Source organism: Triticum dicoccoides, chromosome 3A (genome assembly GCF_002162155.2).
Source record: "Triticum dicoccoides isolate Atlit2015 ecotype Zavitan chromosome 3A, WEW_v2.0, whole genome shotgun sequence".
In the NCBI taxonomy this organism is placed as follows: Eukaryota; Viridiplantae; Streptophyta; class Magnoliopsida; order Poales; family Poaceae; genus Triticum; species Triticum dicoccoides.
The window spans coordinates 742351664-742358064 of NC_041384.1; the positions used below are offsets into that span (position 1 = coordinate 742351664).

At 47.5% G+C, this 6401-nt stretch overlaps 1 pseudogene; it reads right to left on the bottom strand.

The window, feature by feature from the left end:
• Positions 1-6401, bottom strand: part of LOC119273207 — a 37618-nt pseudogene that overhangs the window by 8093 nt on the left and 23124 nt on the right.

Below are 6401 nucleotides of genomic sequence, written 5' to 3' on the forward strand. Positions count from 1 at the left end.
GACAAACCACAAACCAGAAACCAGATGAGAGGAAAACATTCTTTTCGTCTGTTGTTCACACGAGTACCCAAGAAATTTATTGTATCAAGTAGTAGTATTGTCTCTTGCCAAAAAAAAGGTAGTCGACTCTGTGACCTTGTTGCCCATAAGGTTTTTTTTGCTGCTTGGGAGGTTTCATAAATTGTGACCTTTGTGGAGTGCCCTGCCTCAGTGATAATTTCGGTTTCATTGTGTCAAATAGACTTGCTATGAAGTTAACCTTCGTTGTAATTATGAGCATGTGAGCAAGTATTCATTCCCAGCTTGGTTCTTTTGCAAGAATTCTTGGTATTGTTTTCAGCTTCTGGTTTCCTCTGAATCCTAGAGAGATAAAATATGTTTCCTGTTTTCTTTACCCGATCACATTTTAAAATCTCAGCTAGGTAATCTGATTGGAATTTCAGCAACTACATGATCAATTTGTGTTGCGGTTATCCTATTTCCAGTTGTCTTATGTTTTAAAGTGGGTGTCATCCGTTGAGATGCATGGTATTTTTTTTTTTGTAATATTATTATTGATTTTGGTCCCCTGCCTTACGCTGAAATCCTTTCAATATCCTCAGCTTCCATGCCCCGACCACACTGCAGTCCGTAATGTACATGAAGGGGAGGAGGAGGTGCATCGACAATAGTTTGAATCAGCTCGGGCAGCCGCCATAGTTGGTGATGCTGTGGAGTGGAGGAACTATGGCAGATGGCACTTCCCCTATACTGTTGTGAACTGCAGTAGACTGATGGCACCGTGGTTCACCTTCCATATATGTCTGGAATTTGCCAGGCAAGTAACTCATTATTCTTAAATCCCTGCTCCATTCTCCAGTCCAAATTCAATTAAAGCAAATAAATCGGACTAATCTTTAATGCTGATCAAGAAAAATGTGCATTGTAGAGATGTCCGTCTACCAGGACTGCTTCATGACCAGACTGCATCATAAGGGTTAGAGAAGAACCGGCAGGGGTGGTCTGCATCATCTCTAGTGGTAGCATGCAAGCCTTGATCTAGGTGCTAGCCAACATAATTTGTTCATGTTTTGTATGGATAAGATTGGAGCTCTTCTATTGCTTCTTCTTAATACAGGCTAAATCACTGATTATCTTCATGGTATGTCTAATCATGCATTCTGTCTTCCGGCATTAAGCAAAGTTATTAGGCCTAGGCTTCGCACATTGAATTGATAATCTCTCTGAGTTTCTAGCTCTTTGAATTTCTATTCATGTTCCCGCACGAGTATATAATCATATTCATAAATATGGGTATTCACTGTGCTTAAGGATAGGGGGAAAACCAAGTGTATTTTTCAGAGGAGTGTTTATGAGATTTGAGTTGCTGCATGATTTCTCTGTATAAGTTTATATGCTCCTATTTGTGTTTTGTACCGATTCTTCCATTATTTTCTTAATAGGATCTGGCTAACTAAAGTTTGCTATTGAAAGCCCACCTGACATTGGTAGGCAATTCTCTTGAATGGAAGGTTTAATCGAGGATGAATTGACCACAAACTACTATAGCAGATGCAAGGCATCAATCAGCTCAGAAGAAATGCCAAATGAACTTAATTAGTTTCTCATTGATGTCACTAACAGTAATGAGTTTGTGCGATTTCGGACCTGCAGGCTGTAACATGAGTAAAAGCTAACCAATGTATTATTACCTACTCCTTTCGTAAAGAAATATAAGAGCATTTAGATCACTACATTAGTGATCTAAACACTCTTATATTTATTGAGTATCTGGTTGTATATGTTACTCTTGTTTTTATTTACTCTGCATATTAGAGTTAACTGAAATTAAACTTCTTAAAGTTTTACCAATTTTATATAACCAAATATAAATAGATTTCATAACAAATTTATATGATGTGAAAGTACACTCAACACATTGGTATGAATCTAATGGTGGTGAATTATTATGAATCGGTATTTTGAAAAAATCAAAAAGCATATTTAAAAGTTCCAAAAAAATCTGAAAAAATAGCATGAAAACTTATATGTATTCCGCAAGAACGTGTTAAATTTCGTCGAAAATGTTGTGATTTGTAGGCTGTACAAAAATAACAAATTTCTGGCCCAATAACTAAAATAAAAGGCCCATTAAAAATGTGTATTTGTCTTTCTCCTATACGCCACATGTAAACGTATAATACTGTGACATTTTGCATATACATAGTATATATGTGCATGTGTGTTCAAAAAATAAATTTGGAATTTTTTGCGCTCAAAAAAATAAAAATTGAAAACGAGCTCGCTGGAGCTCGGCCTCCGTTGGCATTTTCCGCAGCCTGCAGCTGCTTCTGATCCTATGCGACACGTACCTCGACGAAGCAGTCGTGGAAGTGGGGCCGGATGAGCCCGGCGGCGACGCCGGGGTCGGTCGCGAAGGCCGCTGTGACGGCGCACCGGATGATGGCCTTGGCGTTGGGGCAGGTGGTGCCTGCAGCTGCCCCTGCGCGCCGCTCGCCGTCAGGCACATCACGGCGGTGACCAGCGCCGCCGCCATGCTGCTGCTCCTGCTCGCCATGGTCGTACGTCCTGGCTGGCCAGGCTTTAGCAGTGGAGTATTTATAGAGCGAGCCAGCCAGGGGTTCGACTGTTGATCGATTGCATTTGTTTGACAAGTTGTGCAGTGCTAGACACGGTGCGTCGACGAAGGGGTCGTCTTGATCCAAAAATACTTGTCATCAAAATGGATAAAAAAAGATATATTTAGAACTAAAATACATCTAAATACATCCTCTTTTATTTATTTTCATGATAAATATTTCCGGACAAAGGAAGTAGTACCTAGCCGAGGTGACACGAGGTTGTCCGCCCCCCGCCATGGCCGCTGAAGTCAAGGTGAAGAGAGGTACTGTAGGGACCCGGCGGATGGATGATGGATGGGTGGTTGCGCGGTGACAGGGAGACGACAACTTTTTCTTTGGAATGGCCATGCGCCTAGATGGAGACCACAAGGCTTCGGTCAGAACTGTCGTAGATGAATGTTATCTATCGGTCCACTGGTCCAGTTGGTGCCAAGCTCCCTCCCCAGCTTGGGACCAGTGGCATGAAGTCAGTCACATTGGCTTGGCCTATGGCAACTGGAATTGCATACCTAGGACGCTAGCCAGCAAGGTCAGCACTCGCATTCTGCTCGTCGCTTGAGAGGGTGAGGCGGGAGGAAGATGACAACGAGGGCAAGATTTGTCGATTCCATCCGCTGCTTGTTGTGCCAAGCAAGTGTCTGGCTAGTCTTTGCCTGCTTGGTTTCATTTGTCTGAATCCTTCGATCTATTCGCCCGGCCGATCGTTTGCTTGTGCCAGCAAGCAAATCTACCTACCCCGCCTGTCTGCTTGTACGAGGATGATGTCATCAACGGGCCGGAGGTGCAACACCACCTTAGATTTGTCAAAAAATCATCATCCATACTAGGGATTTCGATGATTTGTATCTATGTCATTCCTAGTGCGCCTCCAAAGCAGCTCACCAAACTGACCTCATCGGAATATCCATGGACATGTTCGGACATCCAACCGGACGAACGACCATCCAACCCTATCCCTCCAATAAGGTAGACATCGATTTTCCCTAATGGAAAAGATATCTGAAAACAACTAAAAAAACTAATCCACTCCTCCCGGTCGGAGGCGAGGTTGATGACCCCCGCACAGGAGCCATCGGCCTCGTTGTCGTTGGCAGTCAGAGCCATATGCCTCTTTTCGCAGCATTGCCGTGCTTATGCGGCGCCTCATCATCCTTAGCCTCAAGCTTCTCGAAAAGTAATTCCCATAGTGCATCGTTGATGCGAGCTGGCGGCGCTCGTGGTCAATCGTACGGGTGCTCTACACGGACATGAACACAAGCGTTTTCTTGTCGACGACATCCGGGTTCACGAGGAGCTTCGCTACGACTGCATAATTCGTGTGTTGCGCCTGTAGTTGAGACACTGTAGCCTGGAGCTCCTACAAAAGCGTCCGATTGAAATGCTCCTCTTCCTGTTGCATGGTGAAGATGTCGTTCGCCGCGCCACCCGCGACATAAGCGACCATCATCTCCTCCTTCGGCACGGGTGCCTCCTCCTCCCGCGACCCCACCATGGCCGTGGGATTGCCTTCCTCCTCGTCCTCCATCTCTTCCATAGATCTCGAAGGTTGGCCAACATTAATGTGGGCCTGACGTCGGGCTTCTGCAACGTGGACCTCCATTGTGATTTTGGCGCAGTGCTCCGGAGTCAACATCTTGTACCATGTGATTTTGGCATGGACCATGGCAATGGTAGATGCGAACTAGGGGGGTGTTGGAAATATGCCCTAGAGGCAATAATAAAATGGTTATTATTATATTTCCTTGTTCATGATAATTGTCTATTGTTCATGCTATAATTGTGTTATCCGGAAATCGTAATACATGTGTGAATACATAGACCACAACACGTCCCTAGTGAGCCTCTAGTTGACTAGCTCGTTGATCAAAAGATAGTCATGGTTTCCTGACTATGGACATTAGATGTCATTGATAACGGGATCACATCATTAGGAGAATGATGTGATGGACAAGACCCAATCCTAAGCATAGCACAAGATCGTGTAGTTCGTTTGCTAGAGCTTTTCCGAATGTCAAGTATCATTTCCTTAGACCATGAGATTGGGCAACTCCCGGATACCGTAGGAGTGCTTTGGGTGTGCCAAACGTCACAACGTAACTGAGTGACTATAAAGGTGCACTACGGGTATCTCTGAAAGTGTCTGTTGGGTTGGCACGAATCGAGACTGGGATTTGTCACTCCGTATGACGGAGAGGTATCTCTGGGCCCACTCGGTAATGCATCATCATAATGAGCTCAATGTGACCAAGTGGTTGATCACGGGATAATGCATTACGGTACGAGTAAAGTGACTTGCCGGTAACGAGATTGAACGAGGTATTGGGATACCGACGATCGAGTCTCGGGCGAGTAACGTACCGATTGACAAAGGGAATTGTATACGGGATTGATTGAATCCTCGACATCGTGGTTCATCCGATGAGATCATCGGAGAGCATGTGGGAGCCAACATGGGTATCCAGATCCCGCTGTTGGTTATTGACCGAAGAGTCGTCTCGGTCATGTCTGCGTGTCTCCCGAACCCGTAGGGTCTACACACTTAAGGTTCGGCGATGCTAGGGTTGTTGAGATATTAGTATGCGGTAACCCGAAAGTTGTGCGGAGTCCCGGATGAGATCCCAGACGTCACGAGGAGTTACGGAATGGTCCGGAGGTGAAGAATTGTATATAGGAAGTCCAGTTTCGGCCACCGGGAAAGTTTCGGGGGTCACCGGTATTGTACCGGGACCACCGGAAGGGTCCCGGGGGTCGACCGGGTGGGGCCATCTATCCCGTAGGGCCTCATGGGCTGAAGTGGGAGGGGAACCAGCCCCTGATGGGCTGGTGCGCCCCCCTTGGGCCTCCCCCTGCGCCTAGGGTTGGAAACCCTATGGGTGGGGGGCGCCCCACTTGGCTTGGGGAGCAAGCCACCCCCTTGGCCGCCGCCCCCCCATCTAGATGGGATCTAGAGGGGCCGGCGCCCCCCTGGACCCCTATATAAAGAGGAGGGAGGGAGGGCTGCGCACTCAAGCCCCAGGCGCCTCCCTCTTCCCCCCGTAAGACCTCTCCCTCTCGTTAGAGCTTGGCGAAGCCCTACCGAGATCCCGCTGCTTCCACCACCACGCCGTCGTGCTGCTGGATCTCCATCAACCTCTCCTCCCCCCTTGCTGGATCAAGAAGGAGGAGACGTCTTCCCTGTTGGGTAACGTAGTAATTTCAAAAAATTTCCTACGCACACGCAAGATCATGGTGATGCATAGCAACGAGAGGGGAGAGTGTTGTCTACATACCCTCGTAGACCGACAGCGGAAGCGTTATGACAACGCTGATGATGTAGTCGTACGTCTTCACGGCCCGACCGATCAAGCACCGAAACTACGGCACCTCCGAGTTCTAGCACACGTTCAGCTCGATGACGATCCCCGGACTCCGATCCAGCAAAGTGTCGGGGAAGACTTCCGTCAGCACGACGGCGTGGTGACGATCTTGATGTTCTACTGTTGCAGGGCTTCGCCTAAGCACCACTACAATATTATCAAGGACTATGGTGGAAGGGGGCACCGCACACGGCTAAGAAAACGATCACGAGGATCAACTTGTGTGTCTAGAGGTGCCCTCCTGCCCCCGTATATAAAGGAGCAAGGGGGGGTGCGGCCGGCCCTAGGAGGAGGCGCGCCGGAGGAGTCCTACTCCTACCGGGAGTAGGACTCCCCCCTTTCCCTAGTTGGATTAGGACTTGGGGGGAAGGAGGAGAGGGAAGAAAGGAAAGGGGGGGCGCCGCCCCCTCCTTGTCCAATTCGG